This window comes from Equus asinus, chromosome 2 (genome assembly GCF_041296235.1).
Source record: "Equus asinus isolate D_3611 breed Donkey chromosome 2, EquAss-T2T_v2, whole genome shotgun sequence".
Classification (NCBI taxonomy): Eukaryota; Metazoa; Chordata; class Mammalia; order Perissodactyla; family Equidae; genus Equus; species Equus asinus.
In genome coordinates, this window is record NC_091791.1 from 117,496,595 (window position 1) to 117,511,743 (window position 15,149).

The 15,149-nt window shown below is 34.4% G+C and overlaps 1 non-coding gene across 1 annotated transcript; it reads left to right on the plus strand.

The window, feature by feature from the left end:
• The first annotated feature begins 249 nt into the window (after window positions 1-249).
• On the plus strand, window positions 250-316 carry LOC123283662 (small nucleolar RNA SNORD109A). The gene has a single exon (XR_006524338.1). It is a non-coding gene; the product is annotated as a small nucleolar RNA SNORD109A (small nucleolar RNA).
• The last annotated feature ends 14,833 nt before the right edge of the window (window positions 317-15,149 follow it).

A 15,149-nucleotide genomic window follows, 5' to 3' on the forward strand; every position in this document is an offset into this window, starting at 1 on the left:
ACCTCATATACTCTTTAAAATTTTAGTTGATTAAAGGATTTTTAATTTTCCCAGTAGATTTTATCTAATTTTATTACAATAATCCAAGGTTATCTTTTTTTCATGCTATATATATAAGAGTTCCATTGTTCAGGTACTAGATAAATGTCTGCTGCACATTTACTGTTCTTTATTTATAATGTAGTAGATAAGCCTACACACAACAAGCCTGGCTATTGAAATGCTTATTTGTTGGGAGGGTGCTTGTCTGGATCAATGATGAGCATAATTGTCTGAGGATGCTGAGGGACTCATTCCAGATGTCAATCTGAGGTCCAGACTAGTGGCCCTCTAATAGTACAAATAAGACTCTCAGAGCCTGGCTCTATTTGCTGACCCCTCAGTGACAACATAATACCACTGTTATCATGCTTTTTCTTTGTCTCAGAACAGAGCATTAGTGTCCTAAATTATAAGGCAGTATGCACCTTTAGATATGATCAGTTATCCAAGACTTGCTTCATTTTGCTCACTTTGAACAAAGAGTTGTAAATAAATGCTTGTACATAAGAAATATGCTCTTCAGCAATGAATCGGGAAATGAAAAAAGATTGAATTAAGAGGGGGACAAGCAACTGTGATGGGTACTGAAAGTCTCATTCATGTTGGACTACAAGAAGAGAATACTGCCTGACTATATTAAATAATGACAATGAAATCAACTAGTTCTTTGCTATTTTTACTATTGAATATTTTCTGAGACTCTGTCTTTGCTTTTCTTTCTGCCATGTTTTGCTGAGATAGAAAACTGGAATCAGGTCTTCCACTTCAGAAAACAGGGGTGAGTAACTATACCAAAATCCTTTGAAATTCATATGTCATGTGCTCCATGCCAGGTCCTAAGGTCTCTGTGTTCATCTTTTCAGAGACATTTGAGAATATTTTTAATGATGTATCCTTTTCCTCATTGAGACCCTCACCAAGATTACCTACATTATTTAATCCTTATAATTTCTTCTTTCATTTGAACTCTTTTCTGCTTTGATGGAAAAATGTAGAATTTTAGAGAGTTTTTTGGCAATTTCATATTGGATCAAAAAATTGTTGTAGTGAAATCCAAATGTGCCAAAATATTATCAGATTTTCTTCATCTGTTTAATTATTGAGATTTCAGAATAGAGGTTCTATGATTCCTAATGTCTTTGTGGTCACACTATATTATATTTCTATTTCTACTTTAAACTTTAAGGATTGACATGAATTAGTTATTTCTCATTTTTGCAACATAAGTTGTACGTGAAATTTTTTCAGATCTCGCTAAGACCATGAAGTTTTTATATGATAAAATTCGCAATATTTCTTTTGAAACACAAAATATTTCAATTTTCAATACTGTGTTGGGCTAAGAAAGGTATTATGTTAGACATATCAAATGGAGAGAGAGAGAAATATCATATATGGCATCATTATTTTTTACTAAGCCCTGAAATATGCATCACTAAGAGTTGTCCATATGTTTCTTGGCAAGCCGTGTTGAAGATTTTGGGTTACTGGGAGCTAGGAATGTCCTAAGGATAGGTAAACTTTTTTCTTGTCAAAGTTCCGTCACAAATCTTATCAAATAGTACTTATTTTTGTATTCATTTATTACATATTGTTCATTTATTTATATTTATTCTCTAGAACCATAAAAGATAATTATAAAGAGCTGAGTAACAACTAAAATTCAGTAAATTATTACTTTACAAAAGTACAGGACTCAGACATAGAAGTGGAATACGACTAGCATAATAAAACCCTCTCTTATGACCAGCTTCAGCATCTTCTCCCCAAATGCTGCCCCTTCTGAAAATATATTTGATTTTTTACCTGATTTTTCATAGCTTATAAAAATAGGATTATATCATTTTGTTTTCTTTGTAACTGCATCATTTCCTCAAGATTATTGCTAATCGAACGTTTTATTTGAAACATCAAATTCATTGTTGTAAGTTTGTTAATAATATACTCTTCCTATTTTTCACGTCTTAGATATTAATATTTTGTGTTATCTCTCATTCTTGACTAATCCTGCTAGGAGGGTTTCGATCATATTAATTTTTTCAAATTACAGATTTTTGTATTTTTCCACTATACATCTGCTTTCTATTTTGCTGATTTCTGCTCTTAATCTCACTAATTTTTCCTTATACTCTTTGGAGTTTGATTTGTTTTGCTTTATCTAGCTTCTTATGAAATATAATTAATTCAGTTTTAGCCTTCTTCAAGTCTAATATATTGATTTTCATTCTAAATTTCCCTGTAAGCACTTTTCAGCTGCATGAGCACAAGTTTGGCATTTTTCAATTACTCATATAAATATATTTTCTAATTTCCATGTTAATTTATTTTTGAATTATGGATTGTTTAGAAGGGCATTGCTTAACTTCCAAGCAGTTGGGCTTTTTCTATTGGTTCTTATTACTGATTTCTAACTTAATTCCATATGATGAAAAAACATACTTTGAATTTATTTCATTTCTTTCAAGTAATTTTACATGTCTATAATGACCCAGGGTATTGTAGAATTTAGTAAATATTCAATTTGAAGTTATCATTACATTAGCATGTAATTATATCACTGTACATGCTGTGTTTTATACATACCAGTTTCAGTTTGAAATTGCTTCATCCATACCTGTTGCATATTTACTAATCTACAATCTGAAAATGAGTTAGTCATGGAAAGTTATGAGACGTGGGTGGCTTCTGGAATGCTTGCAATATTTGTATCTTGATCTCTATGTTGATTAGTTGCTGTATTTGGATAGTGCAAATTTATTGAACTGTACAATTTTAGTGGATGTACTTTTCTACACATATATTATATTTCACTAGAAAGTTTAAAATATCCCATTAAAATAGTCTGAATATTAGCTAATACATTTCCTAGGAATATTGTCTAGTTGATAATGTATTATTTTGGGCCTAATGATTGATATCTTCAGGTTAGGTCAAGAGTATTCTCAGACATTTTTGGTAAATCAAACATTAAAGTAGTATTTAACACTGACAGCCATACCAGGACAGCTTTTCATTTCCTATCACTTAAATACTATTGTTAATTGCAAAGCATAATTTGTATACTAAGATTCAGATGTTCTGAAAAAGCCATTGTCTGGATAAGTCATATAGGTTTCAGTTTTTATTAATAATAGTAATTTATATTCTGATAATGAATGCAAGGATGATGAGAAAGCAAAATTGATTACATTGAGTTAAAAAAGTGTTAACATGAAGAAATTAATCAGGATAGCTTCCATAGTAGAAATTTTTAAGATTCTTGTGTTATATGTATTTCTTTCCAGATAATTTGAGCAGATTTATATTTGGTATATGAGTTTTTCTTTTTATTTCTTTGACCTTAGTGCTGGTAATGCATGCTTGAGAGTGAACCAATAAGGAAATAAATATAAAGCCCTAAGTTATGGTCCCAGGTTGAAGTAGTAAATTAAGCACACAGGAAACAAAGAATTTTAATCCAGCATAATGTTTACTTAGCTTTATAAAAGCGTGCAGAATGGGATATATAGCATGGACATTATTATTATCTCATCGAAAGGTCTAATAACTACTGATGCACACAATTTTGTTTTGCACCAACCACCCTATGAACATTTTGTGGCTTATTCAGATAGAAGCCTAGATGTGTGTTTGTGTGTGAGTGCGTTTGTGAACTTGACACAGACAAACAACATCTGGTTGCCAGTGTGGTTGTATATATATGGTTAGGGTCATGTTGACTCAGACTTGCATATCAAACATGGCTTACCCAACTCTGCAGTGAGCCTACAGGTCAAACATTCCCAGTAAACATAGCAGGTTAAAGTCTCTTTGCACAATTATTTTATGTCAATATTTTCTAAGTATACTGTCTGTGTGAAGATAAATCCAAGGTCATTTCTCCAGGCCAGTATGTAGTAAACTCATTATTTAGTTACTTTCATACAAAAAAATGATAATCATATTGAGAGGCTGTGGCAAAATGGGCATGATGGGATAGAGACTGAAGGGTAGTTAATAATTCTTTTGGTTTGGCTAAGCAGATCTAAGAGAAAATTGGAAAAACACATACGGCAGGATAGCATTGATATGACTCTTTTATCTAGAGAGTTTAGCTAATTTTTTTGTGGAAGAGGAATATGAGCTGTTGTTCCTAAATAGAAAAATTATTTTTTAAATATTAGTGGAGACAGAATATTAAAGAAGGATGTGAACTATAAGTGCAGATTGAGTGAAAATATAGAGTTAGATCTAGGAATGCAATTAGTGGATGGGCACTTGGCAGTAATATTATTGTTGCAAAGTGAAGAAATATTGCTTAGGATACCGAGGAGAGACAAAGTTGCTGAAAGCAGGGTTTTTTTTAATGAATTAAATTTTTATTGAATTTAATTGACATACAATACTATATTAGTTTCAGGTGTACAAGATAGTAACTCGATATTTTTATACATTATGATAATCACCATGATAAATCCAGCCACCACCTGTCACCACACCAAGTTATTACAATATTATTGACTATATTCCCCATGTTGTACACCACACCCCCATGACCCATTTATTTTATAACTGTAAGTTTATACATCTTAATCCCCTTCACCTATTTTGTCTGTCTCCCCACCCCCCTCCCTTCTGACAACCACCAGTTTGTTCTTTGTATCTGTGAGTCTATTTCTGTTTTGGTTTTTTGTTCATTTATTTTGTTTTTTAGATTCTACATATAAATGTAATCATATAGTAGTTATCTTTCTATGTCTTACTTATTTCACTTAGCATAACACTCTCTAGGTTTATCCATGTTGTCACAAATGGCAAGATTTCATTCTTTTTGTGGCTGAGTAATATACCATTGTATATATATATACCACATCTTCTTTGTCCATTCATCTGTTGATGGACACTTAAGTTGCTTCCATATCTTGACTATTGTAAATAATGCTGCTGTGAACATGAGGTATATATATCTTTTCAAATTATTGTTTTTGGGGGCCAGCCCTTTTGCCCAGTGGTTAAGTTCAGCGAACTCCATTTTGGCAGCCCAGGTTTAATTCCCAGGCATAGACCTACACCACTCATCAGCAGCGACTCACATACAAAATAGAGGAAGATTGGCATGGATGTTAGCTCGAGGTGAATTTACCTCAAGCAAAAAGAGGATGATTGGCAACAGATGTTAGCTCAGGGTGAATCTTCCTCAACAACAACAACAACAACAAAATACAAATTATTTTTGTTTTCTTCAAATAAATATCCAGCAGTGGAATTGCTGAATCATGTGGTAGTCTATTTTTAACTTTTTGAGGAACCTCCCTACTGTTTTCCACAGTGGCTGTGGTGAAAGCAAGTTTATATGAGGTGTTATTTTGGTGTTGATTTCTTTTTGCTCCTATAATCTAAGTGGTAAATCTTGAAAATCAATTCCTGCCAAATTATTTATTCTGTTCTAATTTGTGTGTTTGTCAAGATTGCCATATCCCAAACTGTGCCATCCCCATAGAGAGAAGTTGTTTTGCAGAAGCTTATCAGGTTGCCATATTACCAGCTTCAATAAACTTAAGCTGAAGTGTTCATTGTTTCCTTAATAAAAATAATACCTCTGTAGACAAGTAACTCTGTTCTAGAAATACTAATTTGTCAAGAAAAGTTCCAATATATTCTTTTGACCTCAAGTCTACATACATGTGCAGAGCTGTATGCCTGCACAGGAAATACCTGATAAGGTCCTAATTGGTTACCTCTGGCTTTCCTTGAAGACCTGTACAAGCAGGAGGTGAAAGCTAAGGAAGAATTGTAAACTATCTAAGTACTAAATGTGAGCCCCAACACACACAAACACACACACACAAAGCCTCTTTGTAAAGGGTAGCAGACATACTGATTAGAGTCTTGGTTGGGAAATCTTGGTCCAATGATTAGCTGACCACTAGAATAACTGAGCAGTCTTCAGTGTCCACATACTACTGGGAATACAGACTTTATAGAATTAGTTTAGGAAAATCATTTTTAAAACAAACAGCAATGCCAACAAACAGTAGCAACAATAAATTTTTGGAAGGGGGAGAATCTGATTTCTAGAATTGCCACATCATATATAAAAGGTCAAATTTTCAACAAAAAAGAATTACAAGACATGAAAAGAAATAAGAAAGTATGGCACATGCACAGGAAAGGAGAAGTCAAAAGAAAATATCCCTGAGAAGGCCAAATGTTCAACTTAATAGACACTGACATTAAATTAACTGTTAAAAATCTATTCAGGGGCCAGCACCATGACTGAGTGGTTAAGTTTGTGCACTCTGCTTTGGCAGACCAGGGTTTCACTGGTTTGAATCCTGGGTGCAGACATGGCACCGGTCATCAGGCCATGTTGAGATGGCATCCTACATGCCACAACTAGAAGGACCCACAACTAAAATATACAACTATGTAGTACTGGGGAGATTTGGAGAGAAAAAGCAAAAAGTAAAAAAGAAGAAGATTGGCAACATTTGTTAGCTCAGGTGCCAATCTTTAAGGAACAAAAAGCTACTCAAAAACTAAAGTTAAAACATGTCTAAAGAATTAATGGGAAGTGTTATAATGATGTCTCACAAAATACAGAATATCAATAAAGAGAGAGAAATTATAAGAAAGAAGCACATAAAAATTCTGTGCCTAAAAATTAAAATAACTAAAATTGAAATTACTTAAAAGGGCTTCCAACAGTAGATTTGAGCAGGCAGAAGAAAGAAACAATAAACCTGAAGATAGGTGAGTTGAGATTATCTGACATAAGGAACAAAAGGAAAAAGAATGAAGAAAAATCAACTGAGCTACAGAGAACTGTGGACACCATCAAGCATACCAATATGCTCATAAATTGGAGTCCTAGAAAGAGAAGAAAGAAAGGAGAAAGAAATATTTGAAAAAGTAGTGGCTAAAAACTTTCCAAATTTGAAGAAAAACATTAATCTACACATCCAAGAAAAGTAATAAACTCCAAATAAGATAAACTCAAAGAGATCCACATCTATACACATCATAGTCAAAATGTTGAAAAATAAACACAAAGAGAAAATTTTGAAGAGAAGAGAAAAATGGCTCAACATATACATGTGATCCTCAGTAAGTTTAAAAATTGACTTCTCACCATAAGCTATGCAGGCCAGAAGGGAAGACGATGACATACTCAAAGTGATGAAAGAAAAAACTCAACCAAGAATTCTATATCCATCAAAACCATCATTCAAAAGAGGAGAAGTTAAAATATTCCCAAATAAAAACTAAGAGACTTCTTTATTATTAGACCTGTTATTAGACCTGCTAAAGGGACTCCTTCAGTCTGAAATAGAAAGACACTGGAGAGTAACCCAAATACACATGAAGAAATAAAGAGCACTAGTTAAGGTAACTAAATAGATAAATATAAAAACAAAATATAAACGTGTTTTGTCTACAACCATTTTTTTCCTCTTGTTTGATTTAAAAAGTAATTTCAATTATAAATTTGTGCTTATGGTCCTTAATGTATAAAGTTGTAACTTGTATGACAATAAGACAAATTGATGGGAAGGAATGGAGCTATATCGGAACAAAGTTTTTATATACTATTGAAATTAAGTTGTTATTGATCCAACCTAGATTGTTTAAGTTATGATGTTAATTTGAACTCTCAGGGCAACTACTAAAACATATATATGTCTTGTACACATGTATATAAATAATAGTATTTAAATGGTACTCTGGAAAATATCTATTTAACAAAAAAAATAATAATGGAGAAATACAGGAAAAAACCACATAAGACATATAGACAACAAATAACAAATTGGCTGTCATAAACCCTACCCTATAAGTAATTAGACTAAATGTAAAAGGAATAAACAATCAAAAGACGAGGTTGTCCAAATTAAGGGGGAAAAAGATTAACCATAAGCTGTGTAGAAGAGGTATACCTTAGAGTCAGGACTCAAATAGGTTGAAAATGAAATGGTGAAAAAAAGATATACCATGCAAACTATAATTAAAGTTGGAGCAGCTCAGATGAAAGAGACTTTAACAAAAACTGTTGCTAAAGCCAAAGAACATTTTAAATGATAAATAATCAATTGATAAGAAAGACATAATTATTAACCTATACACTGAACAACAAAGCTGAAAACACGCAAAGACTGTTAGAATTGAGAGGACAAATAGATGATTCAACTATTACAGTTGGAGACTTCAAAACCCAATTTTCAATAATGGAAGAACAAAGTGATTTCAGCAAGACAATGTGTATCCTCCCTCTGAAACAATAATTTGGCCACCATTCAGAGACAAAAGTGGCTTTGTGGGAGCTTTGGGATCCAGGTTGGAGATTATGAAATGCCAGTGGGGTTCAAGAGCAGGGAGAGCTGTCTTGAGAAGGCAGGATCATACCCAGGGGTTGACTTGCCAACTATAGTCCCAGCTACAGAACTCAAAACAGCTCCATTCCCCTGTAGACTCAGCTATAAGCCCATTTGGCCTTGGTCCTGCCAGAAGCACCATATGCCATGGGACCTGGAAAGAGTCACACTTGCTTGTGCCTCAGGTAATTGGCCCACAGACCTTGGTTCTTGGTGTGGATTCTGAAGTGGCCCATGACTCAGTTCTAGCCTCTCTCAGTCATGGTCTTCAAGCAGTACTCTCAGCCCAGAGAGCTGGCAGGAGACACACCCATCCATGTCCACCGAGATACTAGAATGGCCCCATAACTGGGCTCCAGCTCCTTCTAGCTTCATCTGTGAGCAGTCCTGCCAGCCACGGGAAACAGCCGGGAACACACCCATCTGCACTCCTGGAGACCTGAAACAACCCTGTAACTCAACTTCAGTCCTTCCCAGCTGCTATCCATGATCAGCCCTGCCAGCCCAGAGACCCACTGGGAGACATACCTGTCAGTGTCCCTGGAGGCAGGCCAGCCAACTTCAGTCAGATGGCAGATCCTGAAATTGCCCTATGACTCAGATCCAGATACTCCTAGTCATACTCTGCAAGCAGTCCAGTCAGCCTAGGGACCCACCGGAAGACATGTTAGTGCCCCTGGAGGAAAGATAGCTAACCTCAATCCAACAACAGATACTGAAACAGCCCTGTAACTGAGCTCCAGCCGCTCCCTGCTATAGTCCTCAAGCAATCCAGTCCACCCAGAGACAGCAGGAGACATGTCCACTCATGACCTTAGAGATAAGCCCACAGACTAAGGTCTGACAGCAAATCCTGAAATGGTCCTATAACTTGACTTCTATCCCTACCAGCTGTGGCCAGGGAGCAATCCTGCCCAGAGACTGATGAGGGATACCTGACTCATACCTCCAGAGTCTGTCCTCCAAACTTCAGTCCCAGATGTGGACCTCGAAGCAGCCCTTGGATTCAGTTCAGCCCCTCTCAGCCATGGTCCAATGCCAGTCTTGCCAACCCAGTGACATAGCAGGAGTCTTCCCAGGGACCTGATGTGAGCCACACCTCTCCACACACTTGGTAGCAGACCTATCGTCTGTGGACCCAAATCTGGATGCTTTTCCCAGTGCCAGCTGTAATGAAAAAGGTCCTGGAGACAATCTCATACCCCATGGACTAGACAGGATCCATGCCTGCCAGAACACCTGGTAACAAGATCACCAACTGCAAATACCACTGCAGACCCAGCAACAGTCTCATGACCTTGCTCTAACCCAGTTTGACTGAAATTCCCTAGGTAATTCGGTCAGCTCAGGAAATCTACAAGAGAAAGTCTTTCCCTACCAAAAACAGTCTGGAAAGACTGGAAGAGGTGTTTTCTCTTTCAAATGCGCAGATGTGAATGCAGGCTACACAAACAATGAAGAATCAGACAATCAATCAATCAGTCTCAAATAACCAATAAAGCTCTACTAACAGACCCAAAAGAAATAGAGATCTATGAATTACCTGACAAAGAATTCCAAATAATCATCTTGAAGGAGCTCATTGAGTTAAAAAAGAACACAATAGACAACTCAGCAAAATCAAGAAAATGATGCACGAACAAAATGAGAATTTTAATAAAGAAATACAAACCGCAGGGGAAAAAAACAAATAAATCATGGAGATGAAGAATACAATGATAGAACTGAAAAATTTAACAGAGAGCTTCAACAGTAGACTCAATAATGCAGAAAAAAGAATCAGCAAACTCAAATACAGATCATTTGAAATTATCCAATAAAAGGAACAAGAAGAAAAAAGAATGAAGAAAGCCTATGTGAATTATGGGACATCATCAAGCAAACAAATATATGCATCATTAGAGTCCCTGAAGGAGAAGAGAGAGAGAAAGGGGAAGAAAGCTTATTTAAAGAAATAATGGCTAAACACTCCCCAAATCTAGGAGACATTTGGACATAAAGGTACATGAAGCTCAAAGGAACCCAAGAAAGATCAACTCAAGATTAGCCTGAGATACATTATAATCAAATTGCTAAAAGTCAAAGACAAAGGGAGAATTTTGAAATCAGCAAGACAAAAGTGACTCATTACATATAAGGGAACCCCCAGAACGTGATCAGTTAATTTCTTAGCAGAAACCTGGCAGGCCAGGAGAGACTGGTATGATATATTTAGAGTGCTCAAAGAAAAAACTTCCAGTCAAGAATACTATACCCAGCAAGACATTCCTTCATAAATAAAGGAGGGATAAAGACAATCCCTGACCAAAAAATGCTGAGAGGGTTCATTACCTCTAAACCTGCATTAAAAGGAAAGCCAAAAGACAGTTCCTCAAATTGAAATGAGCAGAAATTAAGAAACAACATAAAAACATATAAAAGTATAAAACTGACTGGTAAAGGTAAATATATACTCAAATTGAGAATACTCTAATACTGTAATGTTGTTGCATAAACCCATTTTAACTCTAGCCTAAGAGTTAAAAGATAACAGAATTTAAAACAACTATAGCTACAATAATTTTTTAATGGATGCACAATATAAAAAGATGCAAAGTATGACGTCAATAGCATAAACTGTGGGGGGAGAAAAACTAAAAATATGGAGTTTTTGTATGTGATTGAAGGTAAGTTCTTATCAGCTGAAAATAGATTGTTATAGCAATAATATGTTTTATGTAAGTCTCTTGGTAACCACAAGAAAAAACCCTAGTGGATACATAAAAATAAATAGAAATAAAAACATACCACCACAAAAATCAAATCACAAGGGAGACAGCAAGAAAGGGAGATAAGAACAAGAGAACTATAAAGCTGTCAGAAAATAGCAAAATGGCAAGAGTAAGTCCTTACCTATCAATAATTACTCAAAATTAAATGGTTTAAATTCTCCAATCAAAAGACATAGAATGGCTGAAATGATTTTTTTAAAAGTCAATACTAACTATATGCTGCCTACCAGAGACTTGCTTAAACTTTAAGGACATTCATAGGCTGAGAGTGAAGGGATGGAAAAAAGAAATTCCATTCAAATGATAACCAAAAGAGAGGAGTGGCTATACTTATATCAGATAAGACAGACATTCAGTCAAAATTGGTCAGAGACAAAGGTCACTATATAATGATAAAGGGGTCAATTCATGAAGAGGATATAATAATTGTAAATATATATGCATCCAACTTTGGAGTACCTAACTATTTAAGAAAACATTAACAGGAATAAAGGGAGAAATAGACAGCAATCCAATAATAGTAGAGGACTTCAATACCTCCCTTTCAACAGTGGATAGATCATCTGTACAGAAAATCAATAAGAAAACAGGACACTTGAACAACACCATAGGTCAAATACATGACAGACATATACAGAACATTTAATCCAACAGCACCAGAATATACATTCTTCTCATGTGCACATGGAACATTCTCCAGGATGGATCACATGTTGGTCAATAAAGGAAGTCTTAACAAATTTAAGAAGATTGAGATTATATCAAGTATCTTTTCCAACCACAATGGCCTGAAATTAGAAATCAACAACAGGAGGAAATTGGAAAATTCACAAATATGTAGAAATTAAATAAAACACTGCTGAATAACCAATGGGTCAAAGAAGAAATCAAAAGGAACATCAAGAGCATCTTGAGAAAAACAAAAATGGAAACTCAACAAGCCAAAATTTATAGGATGAAGCAAAAGCAGTTCTAAGATGGAAATTTATAGCAATAAACACATTAATAAAAAAAAATCTCAAATGAACAACCTAACTTTACTCTTCAAGGAAATACAAAAAGGCCATCTAAACCCAATGTTAGCAGAAGGAAGAAAATAATAAAGATTAGAGCAGAAATGAATGAAATAGAGATTAGAAAGACAATAGAAAAAAATCAACAAAATTAGGAGTTGGTTTTATGAAAAGATTAAAGAAAAGACAAATATTTATCTAGGCTAACCAAGAAGAGAAGACTAAAATAAATAAAATCATAAATAAAAAGGAAATTTTACAACTGATAACAGAGAAATATGAAATAACATAGGAGACCAATATGAACAATTATACATCAATAAATTGAATAACCTGGAAAAAATGAATAAATTCCAAGAAACATGCAACCTACCAAAACTGAATCATGAAGAAATTAGAGAATTTGAACAGACCAATTATGAGTAAGGATCTTGAATCATTAATTAAAAACCTCCCAAAGAGAAAATTCTGGGACCAGATGGCTTCATGGGTAAATTCCACCAAATGCTTAAAGAATTAATGCCAATCTTTCTCAAACTCTTCAGGAAAAATAAAGAGGAGGAGAGACTTTCAAACTCACTTAATGAGGCCAGCATTACCCTCACGTCAAGGCCAGATAAGGACACTATCAGAAAAAAAATTACTGGCCAATATCCCTGATGAAAATTGATGCAAAAATTCTTTAAAAAACAGCAAACCAAATTCAACAGGACATTGAAATCATTATACACTATGATGAAATGTGCTTTATGCCTGGGATGCAAAGATAGTTTAACATACACAAATTAATGTGTAGTATAACACATTAACAAAATAAAAGATAAAAATCATATGATCATCTCAACAGACACAGAAAAATCACTTGACAAAATTCAACATCTATTCATGATAAAAGCTGTCAAAAAATTAGGTTTAGAAGGCATGTACCTCAACATAATAAAGGCCATGTATGACAAGTCCATAACTAACATCGTACTTGATGGGGAAGAGCTGAAAGCTTTTCCTCTTAGATGAGGAACAAGACAAGGATGCCCAGTTTCACCACTTCTATTCAACATAGTACTGGAAGTTCTACCCAGAGTAATTAGGCAAGAAAAAGAAATAAAATTAGAAAGGAGTAGTTAAATTATTTCTCTTTGCAGATGACATAATCTTGCATAGAAAATCTTAAAGAATCCACCAAGAAATTGCTAGAACTATTAAATAATTCAGTAAAGTTGAAGGACACAATATTACTGCACAAAAATCAGTTGCATTTTTATACACTAACAATGAACCATCCAAAAAATGAAATTAGGAAACTCTCATTTACAATAGCATCAACAACAACAAAAAATACTTAGGCATAAATTTAACCAAGGAGATGAAATATCCATACACTGAAAACTTTAAGACATTAATGAAAGAAGTTGAATGAGACCTAAACAAATGGAAAGATATCCATGTTCAGTGGATTGAAAGAATTAATATTGTTAAAATGTCCATTACTATCCAAGGCAATCTACGAATTCAATGCAATTCTTATCAAAATTCCTATGACATTTTTCACAGAAGTAGAAAAAAAAATCCTAAAATTTACATGAAACCACAAAAGACCACAAAAAAAACAAAGAAATCTTGAGAAAGAAGAACCCAGCTGGAGCCATCACACTTCCTGTTGTCAAACTATATTACAAAGCTATAATAATCAAAACAGTATGACACTGACTTGAAAACAGACACATCAACCAATGGAACAGAATAGCGAGCCCAGAATTAAACTCATACATATACGGTCAGCTAATTTATGACAAGGGCACCAAGAATAAACAGTGGAGGAAGGATAGTATCTTCAATAAATGGTTTTGGGAAAACTGGATATCCACATGTAAAACAATAAAATTAGATGCTTATCTTAATCATAGAAAAATAAACTCAAATGGATTAAAGACTTAAACATAAAACTTGAAACCATAAAACTCCTAGAAGAAAACATAGGGAAAAATCTCTTTGATATTGGTCTTGGCAATGATTTCTTGGATATGACACCAAAAGCACAGGCAACAAAAGCAAAAGTTTATAAGTGGAACTACATCAGACTGAAAGCTTCTGCACAGCATGGGAAGAAATTAACAAAGTGAAAAGACAACGTATGGAATGGGAGAAAATACTTGCAAAACATATATCTGATAAGAAGTTAATATCCAAAATATATAAAGAACTCACACAGCTCAACACAAATAATCTAATTAAAAATAGGCAAAGGATCTGAATAGATATTTTTTCCAAAGAGGGTATACATATACCTTTTATATCCAAGTATGTTAAACTGTGCTCAACATCATTAATCATCAGGGAAATGCAAACCAAACCACAATGAGATATCACCTCACACCTGTTTTGATGGCTATTATAAAAAAGACAAAGGACAACAGGTGTTGGTAAAGATATGGAGAAACTGTAATGCTTGTACTCTGTTAGTGGGAACATAAATTGGTACAGCCATTATGAAAACAATGTGGAGTTTCCTCTAAAAATTAAAAATAGAGCAACCATATGACCCAGCAACCCCACTACTGGTTATCTATCCAAAAGAATTGAAATCAGAATCTCAAAGAGATAGCTGCACTGCCATGTTCATTGTAGCATTATTTACAAGAGCCGAGATCTGGAAACAACCTATGTGTCTGTCAAAGGGTGAATGAATAAAGAAAACGTGGTGTATATATGTACATTGGAATATTATTCAGCCATAAAAAGGAAGGATTTCCTTCCATTTGTGACAACATAGATGAACCTGGAGGACATTATGCTAAGTGATAAAAGCCAGACATAGAAAGACAAATACTATATGATCTTACCTATATGTAGAATCTAAAAAAGTCAAACACATAGAACTAGAGAGTGGAATGGTGGTTACCAGGGGATGGGGAAGGAGGGCAGATATTGGTCAAAAGATAGTAAATTCTAGTTATGAGATGAATTCGTTCTGG